At 45.1% G+C, this 20,175-nt stretch overlaps 1 protein-coding gene across 5 annotated transcripts in view; it reads left to right on the forward strand.

Annotated features, from left to right (window-relative positions):
- The window catches only part of CAMTA1 (calmodulin binding transcription activator 1), a 329,027-nt gene that overhangs the window by 89,688 nt on the left and 219,164 nt on the right, over positions 1-20,175 (forward strand). Inside the window, exon 1 of one of the 5 annotated variants that reach the window (XM_082777003.1) lies at positions 555-700. The exons of the other annotated variants lie outside the window; for them this stretch is intronic. The gene's annotated coding sequence lies outside the window, so the exon portion shown is untranslated. Of the gene's footprint in view, positions 1-554; positions 701-20,175 lie in introns of those variants that run through there. 5 annotated transcript variants of the gene reach the window in all.

Below are 20,175 nucleotides of genomic sequence, written 5' to 3' on the forward strand. Positions count from 1 at the left end.
TTAAGTGTTTGATGGTGAGGAGATCCCAAAAAGCCAAATTAACAGACATGTTTGCACTTTATTATTCAGTAAATGTCATGTAGTCTTCTCACTGCCATAAATGTTTAACTTCTCCAGCCCCGTGGGGACTGATACATTAAGTTTAGACTACAGATGTTTTCCTGGCATTTCTGCTGTGTTAAGACTCACAAAGTTTCAGTGCATGTCAGTAACAGAAAAAATGATGCTTGCTTTCCAGTGTTGCCTTTTTTTTCTCCTTTCTTTTCTCCTTATTCCAAATCCACCTCTTTCTTGTTGAAAATGGCAGGTTGATTGGCAGGAGCAGTTTAGCTTGGGTGGCCCCTGCATGTGGAATGTCTGTGTGGTGCAGTTGAAGGAGATGCATGATGCATTTCCATGCCTGACTCTGAGGAGCTTTGCACAAATTAAGCTTTGCAGTTCAGCCTTGCCTGGGTCTAGAATAGCAGACTACTGCTCGTGCTCCCTTATCCCCAAATTAGATAGGATTCATTATTATTATTTTTTTTTCTTTTTTTTCTGGTCTTGTTAAGTAATGCTTTTGCTTATCATTGTCAAAATGTGTCTGTAACACCTGGAAGGAAAGAAATTTGAAACATTTTGTCTTCTGAAGTGGTTCTCCAAGACCCAAAGCTGCTGTAGTGGTGGACCTGTAAATGGATCTGTCCTGCTGATGACAGCAGTGAGTCTCATTTTCTTTTTGTCTTTAGAGCATGTAAATGCTCAGTTTCGCTCCACTTCTTGGCTGCAGTATAACAGGTAATATGATAATATTATAAAAGGTTATTTTCTGGCCTGGTTGGTAATCCAAGTTTCAGAAATAACACAAAATAATTCTTGCTGAACCTTTGCCAGACAAGCCTATTAAGTGGTCAGAAAGCATATTAAATAGTTGGGATACACATGGCATCATTAAAGATAAGAGATTATAAATGTGTTTGTAGTAGTGTTTTATGACTTTAAGAGTTTGGTTTGCTAAAGGCAATGCATGAGAATAGTTCTCTTATTAATATTACAATACCTTCCTCCTGCATGTTTACACTTGAAAGAAATAATGTCCCAGGAGAAGGAAAGTTGTGATGGCTGCTCAAGGACCTTCTGAAACTGTTGAGTTAGTTTTGATTTTTTTAAAAATTTCTTTTATTATTATAATTAATTGGAGTACTTAAATGCTGAGTTCATACAATCAGGGCTCTTGGTATTAAAGAATTAATGACATCGATCCTGCGCTGAACTGGAACATTCTCTGTTCTTTGTTTGCTGCTGTGGGTGCTGCTAATTTCATTTCAGAAAATTAATAAAAATGAATTGCACCACTGACACTTACAGAGTTTCTTAATACAATGATATATAGTATGATTTGAGGAATAAGTATTAGATGAATTGCTGTAGCTGACTCTAAGAGAACTGTTGGACTTTATACTTCAGGACCAGGTTGCTGCCTGCACTGCTGTGTGCACAGGAGAGCACTGGGCAGGCACGTGCTTTGGGGATATGCTATAGGACTTTCTTGGCCAGGAGCTGTTATGTTAGGTGGAAAAAGAGATGAAAGTTGCCAAGTTACTGTTCTGTGCACAAAAAAAAATGTACTTGTCTGTTGGATGTCTGCCCGTTTAAAAAATATCTTTCAACCTTTGTTTTAAGAGTATAACCTGATATTATTTAGGATTCTTGTAAATGTGGATAATTGCAATCTCATGCTTGGTTGTGTATCCTAGACTTTGGATATTGCAGAATAAGATAGTGGATGTTGAATAGGATAGGGTTTCATTGTGATCCAGTAAAGGAGCCCTCACTGGACTGATGCAGTGTGGTGGGACCTGCCAGGCAGCAAGTTCGGAAATTTCTGATTACTGAATTAATACATAGGGTGGTAAAAGAGGGAAGAGTTCGTTTCAAGCCACACCTACATGCCTGCAATTGCTGAATGTCTTGATCTTTCTCACAAGGAAACTTCAGTGTTTCAAACACAGTACCAGTCAGATACTGTTTTGGTCACGGATGGAGGAGGGCTCTTCTTATAATGCCATTGTGTTGACATTAAGGGAGCTACAAGAAAACGGTCTTTAATACTGCTTTTTTATGAAACTTCTTGTTGAATGACTCTAGTTGATAAAATATGCTAATAAGTATACTGAAATATTATTAAAACTGTCTTTTGAGCTCTCCATTTTATCAACATAAATTAACAGTATCTCTCACAATACATCGACCTTGATGTTTCCTTGTAATGGTGTTTTGTTGCTTGATCATTTGCCAGATGATCTGCAGTGGGTATTCCAGTCATCAGTGTGAATTTGTGGAGCTTTTTTGCTAATGCAGCAATACTGAAATTTCTGCCATTTCCAAGTTTAAATGCAAATTGTTTAAATAAATAAATAAGTAGATTGATATTTATATATCAAGTAGAATTTAATCGTTATTTTCATTGGAATTTCAATGACAAAGCTGACTTAATCTAGGAAGTTCTGCTACATGAAGGTACCTTGCTTATTTGCTTCCAAGTATCTTCTATGGTTTAGAAGTTTGTTTTACGTTTTAGAGTATTTTAAAAATATTTGTACTATCTAATATATTTTCACCTGTATTTCACAAGTAAGGCTCAGACAACTGAAGATTTAGCAATGGCCATAAGCTGCAAGGTTAGTCTTTCAACTGGGAATGGTGCTTGGGTGTTTCAACCTTCTACACGACACTCAGAAATAGTGAGCTTCTAGTGCTCTGAAAAGTAAGTTTCATGTAGTATTGAGTATTCAGTTATCAGATATTAAGAGTAAAGTCATATTTTTTCCTCCAAACGGTGGTTGTTATTGTCCTGATTCCTGTGCTTGCCTCTTCCAGCACTGCATTTAGACTTTGTACTGCGTGACCCATCTCTGGATCAGCCGTGTTGAACCCCGTAGCAGGAGCTTTGTTTGTGGTTTGGCCATGCCCTGGGATGTGTGGTGTGTCCAGACCCCGTTAGGTATCTCCAGATCCCTGCTGGAGCCGTTGCTATCAAGTGGATGGTGCTCGGGTGGGCATGGTTGCGTGGGTAACAGTGGGTCCAGTGATACCATTAAAATACAACATTTTAGTGCTCATCTGGTGGGGTCCAGCACATACTGCTGAAATGTGACTGTAAGAGAGAAAGCTGGAGATAAAATATGTGCTTAAAACAAGGCCAAAACAGATTTTTGGAAAACTGAAACGTTCAGTCACTTGCTGGGGTGCGTTCCCGTGCGTCCTGCCGCCTGGTTTGGGGTGGGAGCAGGCTTGGATGTCGGCAGGCGGAGGGTAAGCGAAAAACTTCTGCTGTGCTGCTCGCAAAGCCTGGAAGATAAATGTTTCTCGGGAAGTGTTTCAAGAAGCTGACACTGCGATAAGCTATCATTTGTACTAATATGTGAAGTGGCTGGGGAAATTCCCAGATGCGGATTTTCAGCCCTGAAAGAAACCAAATGCCATTTTTAGGCAGTGAGACTTGGCAATGATTAATATTTCCAGAACTAAAAAAAGTTCAGTTGCAGTATACTCATACAAATCAATAGCAATTTGCATATACTGTCAGTATCTATTTGTGGTAATTTAGTCGTACTTCTGCTACCTACTGGGTTATTTTTAGCATTTTAATTTCTCTCCCCTGGCTTAAGGAAAACAAGCCTTGCTTTTCATTTAATAGACAAGGACAGTAGGCTGTACAGCGTTTCCTACTGATAAATTCTGACCTAATAAATCACAAAGTTGTCAGGACCCAGTTCATCACAACAGCAACAAAAAAGGCTTAGCTCCGTTTGTAGCATCTGGCTAGGAACGGGAAGGGTTCGTCTCACCCATTAGTGCTCTTTGTTCGCTGAGAGGGGTGAGGGCTGTGCTGTCATCTGCCAACACCTCAAGGTCACGGAGCTGGCTGAGCAAAACTCCATGGCACGTTTGGGTTCAGAGGTGAGCTTGAGCCCTGTGTTACTGCTTGGAATCCTTCTCAGGGGATGACTCCCTGGATGAGATCATGCCAGTGCTGAAGGAGGATGAAACATGTGGGACTGGAGTAGGAGCGGTGCCTTTGTTTCTGGGGGAAACACAAACAAGATGAAAACCAGACAAGATGTGTGCTATGGTTTGATCTCAAGGGAAAATGCATGGGAAAACCTTGCTGTGCTGCGCAAGGTGGTTGTGTGCTGGGCGAAGGACGAGCTCAGGGAAGAAAGGTCTGGTATTTCTGATTTTATGGGAAATTGCAGATAACTTCCATGCTCTCTGGTAAGCCAGGATTGCAGTGAAGCTGCACCCAGCTCAAGTCCCAGTGACATTCCAAGCAGAGCAAGACACAGAAAAATCTGGAACCCAACTTTCTTTCGTCAATCCTGTAGTGTCTTGCTTGAGGACTGCTCTGCCACTTAGTCACCTCAGCTTTAGCTGATGCTGGTCACTGAAACAGGAGATGCAGATTACATTAGACTGGTTAGAAATCACTTTTGCTGATTGAAATGCACTCAAAACAATAATCGTTTCCCTCTATTATTTTTAGTGATTTTTGCTGGCCACAGAGTTTTGAAATTTCCTTTGAAATCCAATTTGCTATGTTAAATATGGGCTTGTACCTAGGCTGAAGTGGAGGGGACCCATCCACAATGAGATTTGGAGGGAGCATGGCAGGATAATGTAATAAAATACCTGCTCCAGCAAGATGCCTGGAGGGGTGTACAAGTGAAAAGCAATGCAGCCATTGCCCTGGAGAGCCGCCCGGCGTGCAGAGCAAAGCCTTGCTGCTGTGCCGGGTCCTTGTGGTGCTCGAGCAGGGGTGGACGCAAACCAGCTGGGGGTCTGCAGCAGGGGAGTTGCTGGGGACAGGGCCAGCCCTGCTCCCCTCGAGGGGCAGCACACAGGGTGTCTGCAGGTGCTGCCGGGCCTCCCCCTGCCCTGTGTCCCTTGCTCGTCCTTGATCCAGGTCAGGGAGCTGCTTCTGGGAGCTCCTCAGCTACGGCTTTAGTACTGTGCTTAAAAACAACAGCAACAAAAAGTTTACGACGTGTTTCCAAGTCTCAGAGGAGTTGTGGAGCTGGGGCAACTTGGTGAGAAATGTGGTTTAGGAACCCGTTAGCTCTCACTGCCAGACCGTACCCATGTTTCGGTTTCTGGTTGTGTTTTCCTGGCCATTTCCCTGTGTATTGCCAGAGGCTGTGTTCCTCTGCTGCAGATCCAGTGCTGTGCTTTGTGTTTGTGTGCACATGCGTATTATGGGGAGCAGGAGGTTGTTCAGGGCTTCAAAACGGTTTGGTGAGAGTCCTGCTGGACTATACGATCTGTTTTATATGTATATCTATGTACACAGGTATATATGTACGCACATATATCATAATTACATTATATCTGCAATAGCCATTTTTATCAGAAATTGCCAGAGGCTTCTAAAGATAAGTTAGAATTTTGCAGTATATTAATTTTGTATTAAATAATTAATAATAAAGTTAATTGAATTATTCAATTTTCAGGTAAAAAAATAGGGTAATAAATATTCATAACTTATTTTATTAAGGGAATTTCCATTTCCTATGTCATTAAAGTGAGATTAACTAAGGTTGGTTTTAAATGAAGATTGAAAACAATTGTGCTTTAGAATTAATTTACTCTTAGGTCATTACCTTGCAAGCCAGCTCTCCAGTGTGCTTTGTGCTGAAGCCATTGTGTTGTATTGGGTATTTGTTGTCGTTTTCTCAGTGAAATTACTCAGTTATTTATAACGGGGGGGAGCATGTGTTGTATATATTTTTTGATGTATGTTTATTATAAAAATCTAAAAACTCAATAAATACTTAAAATATATAGGGGTCCACAACCCCTTACACAAAATAGCTGCCACTGCTCCTCCCAGGTAGTACCAGCATAGTTCTCAACTTGGTTGCTTTCACTGGCTGCAACTGCAGCATTTTGAAGGAGGCACGAGGCCCGGGGCTGCACAGATGCGTAAGGAAATTACCCTCTTAAACTCAACCTAGTTGGCTGCTAGTTCACATCAAAAGTGTAGCTGTAATTCTCCCTGGTATTTCAACTCGGTAATAAGAGACAGTACCATTCATAGCAATTGCGTACCTATTTTTGATAGCTCTTGATTGAGCTGTTGAAGAAAAGCCCTGGAATTTCCTGACATTGAAACTTGGTGCAGTTAGTAAAAAGCTCCAAAAGTAGTTTTCAAGATTTTCATTTCTGCTCATACCTGAAGAAGTGCCACGCTGGCATTTTTTTTGCTGCAGAACTGGGTTTCTGCAACATTATACTTGAGAAACCTTGAGAACCTGCTGCTGCCAGGTTGTTTTGGGGCTTCTGAAACGAAAGGTGGCTCATGAGGCTGAAGGCTGCGCAGCAAGGTGAAGCACGTGTTAGCTGGAGGCCGTGAAAAGACAACAGCACAGAATTTGTGATCCATTCCAGAGGATCCGTTGATCTCCAGTCCTGGTGAGCACAAATAAAAATACTCAAGAGCTCGTGTTAGATGTCTAAGGCATGCTTTTAGGGTCCTCAGTTTCTCATGCAGCTCATACACAGAACTAGCAACCATACCCCTGCATGATGCTGAAATTCTGGGCTTTCAGCTTACGGTGTTGGAAATTCTGTTTACATGTTTGGGGTCTCATATGACCTATTTTTCCTCCATCAAAGGAAATGTGTGAGCTGTCAGCTTTGTCTAGCTTGGGATGCTACTTGACATAATCCCTGCTAAATATGGCACATCGCTTTTTACACTTTAAGGATTTCATGACTCTCAACTCATAATGCTCTCAGTATTTCCTACTCTTTTTTTCTTTTCTTTTTTTCTTTTTTCCTCCCTGAAGAGGATAAACTGTGCGGGGATGGTTTCACTAGGCATTGATTCATATAGGTTTTTAGCCCCTGTGGTCCCAGGGAGTTGAGAAGCCAATAATAAATTCTTTCAACAGCCCATTCCTTTTGTTTTAAAATGACCTAATAGCAGAATTGTTGGTACCATCAGGATGCCTGGCCCAGATCTGTTCATTGTCTTCAAGTATTTCATTCAAATGCTTCACATGAATTATTCAGCCAGGACAGCAGGTTAAAGCTGGTGCTACTGGAGAGCTTGTTGCGCTTAATATTTAACCAGCAACGCAGGAGAGTGGCATCACTGTGAAGGACAACGCTGGCAGACTTAGAATTAAGGTGAGATATTCACGTACATTTAAGGACAGGATTCAATTGTCGTGGATGCTGCAGGTGGCCTCCTTCCACCTCTTACCTGTCTGCAGTGGTCAGGCTCCTACCACGCCTCATTTCAAAGCTGCTTGCTCTGCCTTGGTGCTCTGGGTCTGCCCATCCCTTCGTGGGGGCATCTCCCCTCCCCGCTGCCCCTCTTCACGTGGGGATCAGGAGGGAGTTCTGCGGCATTGCCCCTCCTGCTGTGGAGACAGATAACCCTAAAAAAATGTAGAATCATCAGAAAAAGCAATTATCTGATAATACCGTGATTAAATTATTCAGCAAACTACTGTCTTCCTGTAGCCAGGCTTGGTAAGCTTTTCCCATCCATAGATAAGGTCCACAAAAACATGTAGCGTTACTTTTGGGACAAAAGTGGCATTTGGAATTTGTCCAGGCCCTGATTATTTCTAGATCAAATATGATGGGGAGCAGGAGGTTGTTCAGGGTTTCAAAGGCTGCTCGGCACGAGTGAGTCCTCCTGTTGGATTGTGTGATCTGGGTTTAATGGACTATGAGCTGAATGAGATTGTAGCTGCTTTGGTTCTGCTCAGAGTGAAAAAAAAGATTAAAAATGCAGTAAAAGATGCATCGTTTTGTGCTGCTCGTGGCCAGAACCAGACTATCTGATACTTTTATGTGCTTTGTGCTTCAAGGTTGAAGGGTATCAAGAAGTAGGGAGGGTTTAATTGCCGTTATGGTAGGTACTACTTTGGAGATACCCTTGTCTATGTAATGTGTAAAGGCTGCAGAAGGGCCTGATTTTTGTACTGTTTTTAAAAAGTAACAAAATCTATGTCACATTTTAAATGGTTTACAACTTAATTTATATTCTGGTATGGTAATGAAGAAGCATCCTTTGTCCAGGACGTGAGATATGCAAAAATAACCTTTAAGTTGCTTGTAATTAACCTTTAATGATATTCTCTCACTTTTCCAATACATTCTCTGCATCAAAAACAACATACAAAAAGTGTCTGAGACTGCTTGTTGCATCTTAATGGCCTGCGAATACGAGCTGATTAAAAATAAACTATTTATTGGGTTATTTATTGACAAAGAATTTTTCCTCCAGGAAACCTGGCACTGAAATTTAAATGTTGGACTTAAGCCAAGCGCCTTGGCTATCCATAGCCTCCTGTGTTTAGTCAGCAGAGATCAGGACGGACACACAAGGTGCAATGGAAAGGCGTGCATTATGTCGAGAATGTGGATACTTCCCTTTCAGACAGGGGCAGCGTTAATAGTATAATATTAATCATAAATACAGCATGATTTAAATTGCACTCTGGCATATTAGTAAGTGCACGCTAAAAAATCGTGAATTGGGAGCAGGATTTTTCAGCACTGTGTATGTGAAGAACAGCCAGAGAACTTGATTGAGGGGAGCTGTGCATAATGGAGGACCTGCTATTCACACTTGAAGAATACAAATTGATTTGTGTAACAAACTGTGTTTGTCAGAAGATGAGGAGCTGACTACAGAGGCTGATTTTTGTACTGAATGAGAGTGCTTGTAGGTAATGAGTAGGCTTTTATCTTCATGTGGAACAAAGAATAATTTGCTAACCTGGTAGCTGGTGTGTTTGACAGATACACATGCTGTTCATATGCACGCTGCTATGCTCGTGATGTCCTTAGCGAATTCTTCTAAAGAGGTTGTGGTCTTGGTGGATATTTACAGAATTGCGTATTTATTCCTTTTTTTTTTCTCCCAGAAGGTCCTGTCCCTTGAGGTACGAGTTCTTAGTTCCGATCCTACTGCACCTGAACAGCAAGAGGCTTTCTTTTTTTCTGGTTATGAGGCACTAGCTTTAGCTACTGGTTGTTTCCTTTTCTTCCTCTTCTCTTTGAGGTTTTTGAACAACGTATTTTTATAGCTGATACGATCTGGTGCAATTGTGGGATGTTTTTCACCGCTGTTGCCAGAGATGCAACAGGAAAGGTGAAATCTTTTGCCCAGTAGGCGTTTGAGTCACTGTTCTTGGCACTGAAGCCAAAGGGGATGCCAGGAGCACTAAGATGATCCGTGATGAGGCTGAGACCTACGAACATCATTAAAATTGAGACTACCTTTAGGTATATTATTGCTGCATGTGGAGAAATGGATACACAGCATCAACCTTTATTGTTCATTGTGGGAGACTGTGACAACACTCACTCATCGCAGGTGATGGGCATCTTCTACTCTCTGTCCATCTCTTTTTGCTGTTTGCAGCTCTCATTTCATTAAGATGTCTCCTTTTCCCTTTCTCTTTGCTTGTGGGATTTCTCCAGGACTTCAGGTACATCCTGTTCCTCCTGCTGGGGAGATGAATGTTTCATGAAGAGCTTAGTAGTTAGTGACAAGGTCTCTGCCACTCCTGGTCCATCCATGCAGATGAAAACCCAGTGTGTGTTTCTTCTGGGGGTTCCTGCTTTGTTCTGTACAAAAGTACAAGGATCCTGCAAACCTGCCACCAAAGAGTGCTCTGTGGGAGCTCGGAGCTCTGAGGGGAAGAACCTCCACCATGGGCTAAAGATCCAAAGGAGTGGTTTACAAATGTTTAATGGGAATGTGGAGAGCTAAAACAAGTAGGGGTCACCTACTGTGCTTACCTATGGAGTCGATGCTTTTGCATCACTTCATTTAAGCATATTAACACGTTGCATCTGTTTTGCATTTAAATGGAAAGATTTTCCAGTCTGTAATGTCATGAGTGGGATTAGATGTATGAAAAGACAATAGTGGAAGAGGACAAGGAGGGCTTCTGCTCCTTGCCTGAGGCATGTGATGGGTTGACTGCACTGTGATGGTTCTTGCTGTTTTGGAAATGCCCCTGGTGCCCCACGTCTCTGGTACCAAACCTTGAAGTTTAGCAGTAATGAGGTAAGGACAGCAACGAATCTGAATGGGGCATTTTGGCCACTCTTACCTCCGTGGCATCTGGGGAAGGCTCCTGGGGACTGCAAGAGAGCAAGGTCAAATGAGGAGGAAAGCAAGGTCAAATGCAGCCTGATCTGATAGCAAATCGTGGAGATAGAGGTTGATTGGAAAAAATAAGCATAGTCTGAATGTTTTATTCCACCTGTATTTGCCCATTCTTGCCACTTTTGTGCCGTTGGTTTAATTTTACAGAGCAGAGACTGACCTTCCCTCTGTGGCAGTAGCCTGATGTTCCTGTGATGCCGTATCAGCTGGTATCATTGACACTTACACTACACAAACAAAATGCATTTTTTCTTTGTGTCTAGATGTCCAAATCCATTCATTTTACACTCCCTGAGATGGCGTAGGAAATAGCCGTGAGCACGTAGCAGCTCCAGGTTTCACTGGTTTTGGACAGGGTGGCAGCTGAGCCTTGCTGCCTCAGCTCTGTCACAGAGGGACACCGGCTGGCAGGAGGGCTGTGTGGGTCCAGGTAAACCCAGTCCGTACGTGGTGTGCCCCCAAGGACCCCACACCACGTGCCATTGCTGACGGGAGTGTGGTGACTGCTGAAGGGCCCGGTGCTTGCAGGGCTGGCCCCATCCCATGCCACGTCCTGCACTTGCCCCGTCTCCCAGGGTGAATTCTCCACGTGAATTTGTTTTAAAGCTCATAGGCAACATTCCTTATTTCAGACATGTTGTTTCCAAATTGCCAACTGCCTATTTGTTCCAGACAATTGTGGATACAATCAGCAAAGTAAGCTGCGCTGTAGGGTTTAATTATTTGACTAATGGACAATGACTGATGAGCTGGTGTCCCGGCTGTGCTGCACCTCTGTGCTGCAGGAGGGAGCTTGTGCGGCGGTGCTGCTCGCTGCTCTGCGCTCCTGGGTCACGCTCAGAGCTCTCGGCTCCTTCTCTGATTCATCTTGCTGGCCACTTGCTTGCTTTCTGCAGTCTGGTATAATTTCTCTCGAGGCTGACGATTTTAATTCAGATTGGTCTCCTGTAATTCACACTCCTGTTTACAAAGTCATCAATTCGAAAGCCCCACAATCCTTACCGGGGTTCTGCAACATCAACATTATAACAAAACTAATTATTACTGTCCTTTTCATAATGTCACCGTCAGGTACTTAGGGACATATTTTTCCATTTCCTCTGCTGTTGCTTTTCTGTGCTTCATCCATGGACTATTATGTCTGTGGTATTCTGTTCCCTGTGGCTGTATGTATTTTCCTGTAGGTATAGATTGGTTTTGTGGTATCTGTACGTCCCCCTGCTTGTATTTACCTCCTGTGGGAAACTCCTTGTGCATGATACAACAGCAGGCAGTGCAGCTCCCGCTTCCTGGATCTGGCTATCTGCAAGGAGGCTGATATGAAAGGGTGCTGCTAATAATCCTATCAAGCTCAGGATACGCTTAATAATATTGGTAGTTGCTCCAACCCCACCTGAATTCACAAATTTTGTAGATATAGAAAACACCTCTTAATATTTTACGTTTGTTTACTCAACCATACAAAGTGCTGGTATTTCCACTTCTGTACAGATCCAAGAATGAACAGGAGTGCCTGTGATGAATTGTCAGGTCTCCAGCGCTGAGTTTAGGTAGAAACCAAGAGCCCAGAGGCTGTGCTGTCTGACGGTGGGCTCCATGGCTTCTGCGGTGCGTTGCTCCGTCGTTCTCAGCGGGCTGTGCCTGCACCCCCAAAGATGTTCTGCGTGCCTGGCTTCGTCGGCATGGGCTCGCCTGGCACAGCTGCTGCAGGGCTGGAGGCTGCATCGTGGACTCAGGGTTTTATTAATTTTATTCAAGGTCTAAAGCTATTTCGATACATTCACAACCAGGTGCTTTTGCTCTTTTTTTGTTTAGCGTACGTGAAAAGACAGCAGTCTCTGAAATGGCTACAATTTGTTTGTTTGTTTGTTTGCTCTTAAATATAATTTGCTTGTTCCTTACATCTTGCTTTTGTCCCCTACTCGCCCGTGTTGTTTCCTTTTCTGGTGGCTGGATTTGAGCACCTCAGTGCCCGCTGCACAGCCTTCAGTATTTCAGTACTTTAGGTTTGAAACTGTTCTGTGATGAGGACAGGCTCGGGCATCTCGTAAAGGAGCCCTGTGCCTCGCCTGTGTTGCCCTCTGGCATTTCAGACTTTGTGCATCTTCTCACCATCGCCTTCATCAGTGGACACGTGCCTCTAGGCAGACTTAGGGATACCCGGGAGGCTTGAGCACAGGCCCTTGGATTTTTGGTTCTTCTGCACTGTGGAGCTGGCAGAGAGCTCGGCTTCACCTGGCTGCCAGGTGCCTGCAGCGCAGTGCAGCTCTGCTGCTGCGTGCCGCGCTGTGCTGCAGGACTGAGTGGGGGCCAGAGGTGCTGCAGAGGTGAATAAATGTGCTCAGATGAAACGTGGGGGGGTTGGTGGGTACGCAATAAACATGAAAGCTGGGAGCATAGCTATAAGGGTTAAGATGACTTTTTTTTCAGTCCTGAGAAACAAAAATCTGGCAAAGATTCGTACAGAGTTACACTTGGCTGGCACTCTTGCTCTGCGCACTGTAACAATACTTTAATATAATTAAATTTTAAATTCCATGTTGAATCTAGTGGGTAGGCAGATGTACCGGTATGTTAAACTTTATGTCACTTAAAAATGGTTTTCAAGTACATCAGAGGGAGATCATCCAGCTGTAAAATTATCTGCTTTATGACGCTGCATTGCAGCTTTGGTCTTTTTGTTTTAATTAAAAATGTACCTTAAATCCAACATCTTCAGATAACTTTCCCCATGCCTTTTTTGTTGCCTGCAATTTAGTGACAGCATGTAAAACTACATGGTTCTTCTGTGAGTTTTTGGCTTTGTTTATGGGGGAAGAAAAGTTTATTAATTAAGATAAACGTTTCCTGTTTGCCTTAGCTTAATCATTGGCGGGTGTTCTTCTGATTGCTGTGAGCGGCAGAGCCGGTCACTCACCCAGCCTGCAGCTCTGGTGCCGAGGTGCTGACGCACGAGGAATAAATCAGCCCTTCCCTGCCTTCTCACCCTGCGCCTCGCAGGCTCCTGTCTGAGAGTGGAGCCACAAACGGAGGCGGGGAAGACGCCACCAGAATTCGCTGAAGCCGGTCCTGCTGCTTGCTGCCAGCAAGCCCACGAGGGGCTTGAGCAGGATGGGACGGGGTGGGATTCGTAAAGGATGTGGAGAACAAGCTCCTGAAGTACCCTGTGGTGTGCAGGTTATTCTTATTAACCCTCAGCCAACCAGTCCAAACGTCACTGGCTCCTGAAAGCAGCGGTTCGGAGGCAGCTGTGAGGCTGTGGCCGGGCTGAGCACCCCTGGGAAGGGCTGGGGCAGTGCTTGGCTTCTGCCAGCGCTCTGCTGCCTCTCCCGGGCTCTGTGCTGCTGCAGCCAGAGACCTGCCCGTGCCTTGAGCCACCCGATCGTGGTCGGGGATCACTGGAGACCCTCTGTAGAAAGAGACAGGGCTTAACTCAGCTTTCTGTGTGCTTGCTCTATCAATAAACTCTAAGCGCTTGTAGGAGAGTTGTAGTCACATTCAGTGAGGGATAGAGAGCTCACTTACAGCTTCTGCCCAGAAGACTGCGGGGACCAGGTGGCCAGGCAGAGGACGGGGATCAACACCAGGCTAAATTACAGGTCTGGTGTGGCCTCGTGCTCAAGGCAAGAAGCCGGGCAGGAGAGACCCGCGGTGCACTCCGGGGGCTGCTGGCCGGCTGCGAAATATGAGTCTGCTAAATCATTAACTGGGCTGCTTCTGGAATTAAATAAAATGCCTGGTCCCAAGGCGTTCCACGTGATGATTCACCAAGTTTTGCAATGTGATTTATGTTTAGCTGTAGGATTATTGTTTTCTATTGATTCTGAGGGAAATAAAACAGCAGTAAAAGCCCATCGTAAGCCTCCCAACGGAGCTCGATAAGTTGAAGCTTTCCTGCAAGAAATACTGTTGTCTCTTTGGTGGGTAACTCCTAAATCAGCAGCCCCCACAAGCCTGGGTGCGCAGGAGGTTTCCAGCATCACCCTGCTCCCCTCCTCTTCTCCCGTTAGTCATCCAGCAGCCCGTGCCACCGCTGTGCCGTGATCCTGCCCCGGCGTTTCTGGCGGGCCGTGGGTCCTTGGGATCGTGGCTGGGGTTAAAGGGAGCTGATCCACGCCTGGTGATGCTGGGGAGGTTTGTAGTGCTCCTCCCGGCTGGGTGACTGTCAGAACTGAACCCCCCCTGCCTCCTGCTCTGCTTGTGTTACAGGCGGCAATTAAAACTTTTTCTCTCATGGTTCAATTATTTTTAATTCTCCTGAGAAATGAAGTTTTGCCTAAAAATGACTCTGCTTGCTTGGAAAGCACTAATTTTTTTCAGTCTTCCCTAGTGTGCTGTCGTCCTAGGGTGTCTTGTTTGCTTCTTAGATGCCTGGCATTTTTACAAAATGAATAGTAAAATCTATCGACTCTGTCAAAGCTGTCATGCCTTCTTGCTGTAGAACAGAGCCAAAATATGCCAGTGTGTACTGCTGGAATTTATTTTTTCCCCCAGCCTAATTTAACAATGCCATGTTCAACACAAAGCATTGAACAACTTGGCCATATTTTTACAACAATTAAGTGCTGAAGAGTTCTTGAAGGCTGGTCAGGATGGCAGCAGCAATAGTTCCTCCCAGGAGGGCCAAGCAGCGCTTGATGCTGGCTCATGCCCTGATCTGGCCTTGTGCTCCAGCAGGGGAAGAGCTATCGAGGTGGCAGCTTCCCGTGACAAAAGCAAAGACTTTGCAGAATGTATGAGTCGCATAGTCCTGCTTGGATAGTTGGCAGCCATGGGCACGCTGCATTTGAATGCCGGAGTACCACAGGCTGCTAGCATTCATCTCTCTGTATGAAATCCCAAATCAATCCCAAATCAAGGCATTCTCAGTGCAGGACTTCAAGTAGCTGTGTAGGTGTGAGGTGCAGATCCCTTCGTGTCCACGGGGCCCCGTGCAGCCCCTCTGCTGGCACACAGCGCCCGGGCATCAGCACAGCGCGCGTGGCTCCTGCTGCTGCCAGTGGGAATGAATGGTGCCCGTAGCATGATTTCTGTATTTATGTTATAAATGCCAATGATGAACTAAATTAAGACAAATAAGGCTCTTCCCGCTCACTGTTTAATTTACAAAATTTTAACGAGACTAATAACATCTGTACTTGTTCCATCTTTCTGCTGGCTGGAAGGCTCTTAGCGGGTCTGACAGCTCCATGTTCGGCTTGGTCTGCGGTGACGCTTAAAAAAGTGAGGAGTTTACAATGTTTTAAGCCGTTTGTATTTTAGGAAGTACAGACACACTTCATCTCATACCAGTGGGGAAGCTGAGGGAGCGATACAGATGGCAGAACAATATTTACAAGTGAACACCATATTTACAAGTGAACACCATATTTACAAGTGAAATGGTTGTATGTTTTAAGTGCTACTGTAAAAGGTAGCTGATGGGCTAATGTGTCACTGGGAATTGCAGCAGCAGACAGGCAGAGGTGAAGCCTTACATCGGCTATCTTATCTGCAGCCTGCTCCGTGCTGATGGAGGTGTTTGTCCTGGGAAGGGTAAATGTTGCCTCCTGTGGATTCCCCTGGAGAAAACGGGGAGTCAGCGTTCACCCTGCCCACAATGCTTCATCAAGCTTGTGTTGGCTGCTTTGCAATGCAAAATATCCCAAAAGAACAGAGTCTGGGATCCAGAAATAGATAGCAAAGGCCGACCTGCCTGCGTAAGAGCAGAGAGTGAGCACTAGGTTTGAAGACTTGTGCAAATGTTCTTCATAGCGACCTTCATTGACTTGCACGTGGAAATCCTGGTAGGCTCTGCTGCCTGGAGGCTGAGCGGTTGTTTCTGGAACTGCCGTGCTCAGTCACAGCGCTGGAGACACCCCTGGGAGATGGAGCAGAGCAAACCTCGTTAGCAGGCTGCAGGCAGCGCCCAGCGGGGTCTCCCAGCACCTGCGCCTGCTCCAAGAGGTCTGCATCAGGCCCGTGGCAGGGCTGAGCTTCTAGGGCAGCTCTGTAAGGCTGCTTTCTGTACGGTGATAGCAAACCTGCACGTAGCAGGCTCTGTCCTGCCCCTTGTCGCTCCCTCTCCTTCTCAGAGAGCGGGGTAGCCTCCTCCAGTGCAGATCGTGCATTTACTTAGGGAGAACAGAAGCTTGAAGAGCACAGAGCAACTTGTTTTAGAGTTAATGGTGTAAACTTGCAGGGGCGGTGAGGTGTGGCCGAGGTCTGCAGAGGCACCGTGTCCCTGCCCCGGTGGCCGCTCGCCATCTCACCTGGCACAGCGCTCGGCAGCACCAGGACCTTTTTGTCTTGCCTCTTACGCACTGTGGGACAGTTAAGTTGCTGACTTTACGTAGTCAGATTATCAACTTCCACTACTACCATCTCTTTTTTTTTAAAAAAAAAAAGATTGTTCTGTGGCTGTGAAGTTCACAGATGAGAGCAGGGTCTTGAACTTGCCATTCGGAGATGAAGGCAGCAGTTCTCCCTTCTTAGCCTGCAGAATTTGTTTGTGGGTTTGAGGATCAAAGCCATGTAAAGAGAATGCGTATGGCATCATTTCAGTGCCCTCTGAAAGGTGCCCGTTTGTTTCTTGTCAATTGAGCCTCTTACACAGCAAATGGGTCATGCAATGGAGATCTTCATGCTGGATAAGCAATTAGCTAAAACAAACTACTCAGAGGACAAATTATGCTGGGCTCTCACTCTGTAACAAATGAATTAATTGACTTTGTTTTGTATTTGTGACATGCTCCCTGTATTCTACTTAACTTTCTCTCTAGCTGAAAGGCTCCTGCATTTCCTCTTGTTCTTTGCTGCTGCAGAGAGCAAGCAGCATATTAAGAGTTGATTTACACAGATAGAAATAAAGGAAGTCAAGTGATAAGAAAATGTGTAAAGGTTCTCTCAATTAAGAGAGACGAAACTTCTTTCAGCAGATTGTCTAGGAGTATTTATTTCATCTGCTTATCTAGGCTGTCATCAGTATTCTCTCTGAAACGGGCACTGCAACAGCACAAAGCTTGTCCAAGGCAGACTTTGCTAAAAACAAGCGTGGCCACCGAGATGTGGGAAGGGATCGTGATCTGCATGTTCTTACCAAGGCCTCTGATGCTGACCTTGTCAATCCTTTAGCACACTGGCTGAGCTGCCCCAATGGTGAGAAACAAAAAGAAAAACTGGGACCTCAAAAATCCCATTTTGTAACACCGGTCAGACACCTGATCATTGCCCTGGCAGAGCTGGGAAACCTGATTCTTGGCCAACAAACACACTGCTGTTGAGTGAAACCTCACCGCCGTGCCATCTCCACCTAGGCAGGACTAGCTCTGTGCTGCCACGTAGTTTGTCCTTTGGAGGCTCGTGGCTTTGTGAAACGTTGAAAAAGCAACTTCATTAGAAGAGCAGTTCCAAAGGACTGAACATGCTTGTCACAGAAACAAATTGAACTGTGGTGCTGAGACGTCATGCTTGCGTCTCTTTGCAGCGTTGGGCAGGTATTTTGTAGAGGAAAGTACAGGGCCACACAAGGATTCTTCGAACAGCTTCCAGAAATGATTGATTTTCCTATGGGCTGCTGGCAGAAAGCTGGCAGAGCTCGCCACTAGCTTCTTGTAAGCATTCGTCCTACGTGCTGAGTGGGGATTTGCAGTGGTGGTGCTCACACACCTGGACACGTGAGACCCCGAGACCCATCAGAGGGCTGAATGGTAAAACTGCTCCTGCTCCCCGTGTGGATTTCTGCTGGGAAGACGTGGCTGCTGTAGCTGTGAGCGAGGTTTTTGTTGCATGCTGAGCTTAACCGCATGTGCGGCGTAAATTTGATTTATAAATGTTTTGAATTCTTAATTTTATAAACTAACATCGTTCTGCTATTAATTGCTCTCTATGATTTAAACTCCAAGGTGACATCAACGCCGAATATATTTTAAAGGTCTTATTTGGATCTTTGGAAACGATATAATGTTATTAGCAGTACATTACCTTAGGTTATAGCACGTAGCTTCACCTCATGCTGTTGGAATAAGGATTACAATTTTCTGGCCCCTCTGGTGTACCGGGTGACTCATGAAATGATCTGGCCAAGTTGCTGGATTTATTTACAGTAAGTAAATTAAAGCTATGGTACAAATCTTTGCTGTGTAACAGGATTTGTGAGCAGCTAAGAAAGGTTGAAACTGTCAGAGCAGTTACCAAGAAGGTGCTTTGTGTGTGAGGGAGGATCTGGCTCACTGAGTATTGGCCCAGGCACGGGATGCTGAGATGAAACGTGCCCAAGAGTCATTTTTTTTTTCATTGTCCAGCTTCTTATTTCTGCTTTGTAGTATCCAAAGGGAAATTTACTTAAAAAAAAAAAGTCACGGAGAAGAGACAAACTGCCCGACTGGCCAAGCAGGGAGCTGCCTGCTCTGAGGCTTTGCTGGGGGTCAGCAGCCTGCACCCAGTCGCAGAACAAACGTGCAGCAAATGCAATAGCTTCAAGCGGTGCCACCGCTCTCTGCCTGCAGCCCCCGAGGGCTGGCAAAGCCCAGCGCTGCCTTTCCCCCCCCGGAGCTGCTGCCAGGTGGCTCGGGATGCTTCTGCAGCCATTCCAGCAGCTGCAACCAGTTGTTTTTTTTTTTTTTTTTTTTTTTCTCAGGGATTTGGATCATTTCAACAGCTACCAACTGAGGTTTTTTTTCTTCGGCGTTTGAACTGCTGTTTTTTCTATCATAATCCTCTTAGTGTTTGGTAACACAGAAGGAGATGTGTTCAAAACAAAAGTTGCTGTCCTAAATGTTCCAAATTCAGTTATTCTAGGAATCTCTCAGAGGTCTGATTTGAAGAATCCTCACAAGAACGGCTTCCAACACATCTCCACGTATCAGGAGGAACACAGCCCAAATCTTCTCCCTTCACCTGAGCTCTCCTGAGGCTGCCTTCCCCTTCCTCATCCGGTGGCATCCGAGGTGCCCAAGCAGCAGAGTGCGGCTGTGCTGCGCCAGCTGCCACGTGCAGCTTATCCATTGCTGTGCCTTTCATTTATTTTGTGTCCTGACCTTTCCACCTCATCGCCCCGACCTTGCGTGTGTTTTCTGGGGAAGGGCAGGCATTCAGCAAGACGCACGAGTGTGAGGCTCCAGCTGTGCTCACCCAGCGATGCATGATGCCGAGATGTGTTCCCTGCTGAAGAGTGTTTATGATCCAAGACTGCGGCAGACGATACCAGGTGTGAACTGTTCAGCAAACATTGTTTGATAAATCGTGTCTTTTGATAACAGCACCAGCGGTTTGTTGCTATATGCTCTGTTTTAAATTCATGATATTGAAGATTAAGATAACTTCATGATCGCTGTTCTGCTTGCTTGCCCCGCTTCCTTTTCTCCCTCCAGTTTTACTCCCGGACTTCTCTAAATGCTGCTCTCTTCAATTCTCCTTCTCTTCAGTCCTCTCCCTCTCATTTCCTTTACTCTTGAAATTGAAAAAAGTCTGTAGTGCTGTTTCAAAAATCCTCATACTGAAGAGACCATTTTATCTAATATGATCTCCTTTATTTTGCTCATGTACCTCTATAGAAGTCCCCAGTGTTGGATTAGGTTTCATAACTCGAGGCTTTTGAAGATAGTGGAGCACTGGAGGGTAGCACAAGCCCTGCTGCCTCGGGCAGGAGAGGAGGAAGAGGACCGGTGACACTGAGACAGAAGCACGAGTGTTCTGCCCTGAGGGATGCTGCAGGATCCCATGCAAGGCCTGGGGAATTTTACCTGTGGTCAGGGACTTGCTTCTAGTCAGCCGTGCCAATAACTATTTTCAGTCCTTGAAGAACTGTCAGAATTAGAAAAAAAAAAATCCAAACGCCTGTATTACTGCCTGTGTTACTGCCATATTCTGCGTTGCATAACTTTAAAGCAGTCGCACTGGGGCCTTTGCTTGGTTCTCTGACCTTGCAGTTCGAGGAAACCTCCTTTAAAAGTGAGAAATTAAGTACGTCAAAATTCATGCAGGTCGCTGTTCGCCTGTCATATGCTTAAGCTTTGTGT

This window comes from Aythya marila (genome assembly GCF_965140915.1).
Source record: "Aythya marila genome assembly, chromosome: 21".
NCBI lineage: Eukaryota > Metazoa > Chordata > Aves > Anseriformes > Anatidae > Aythya > Aythya marila.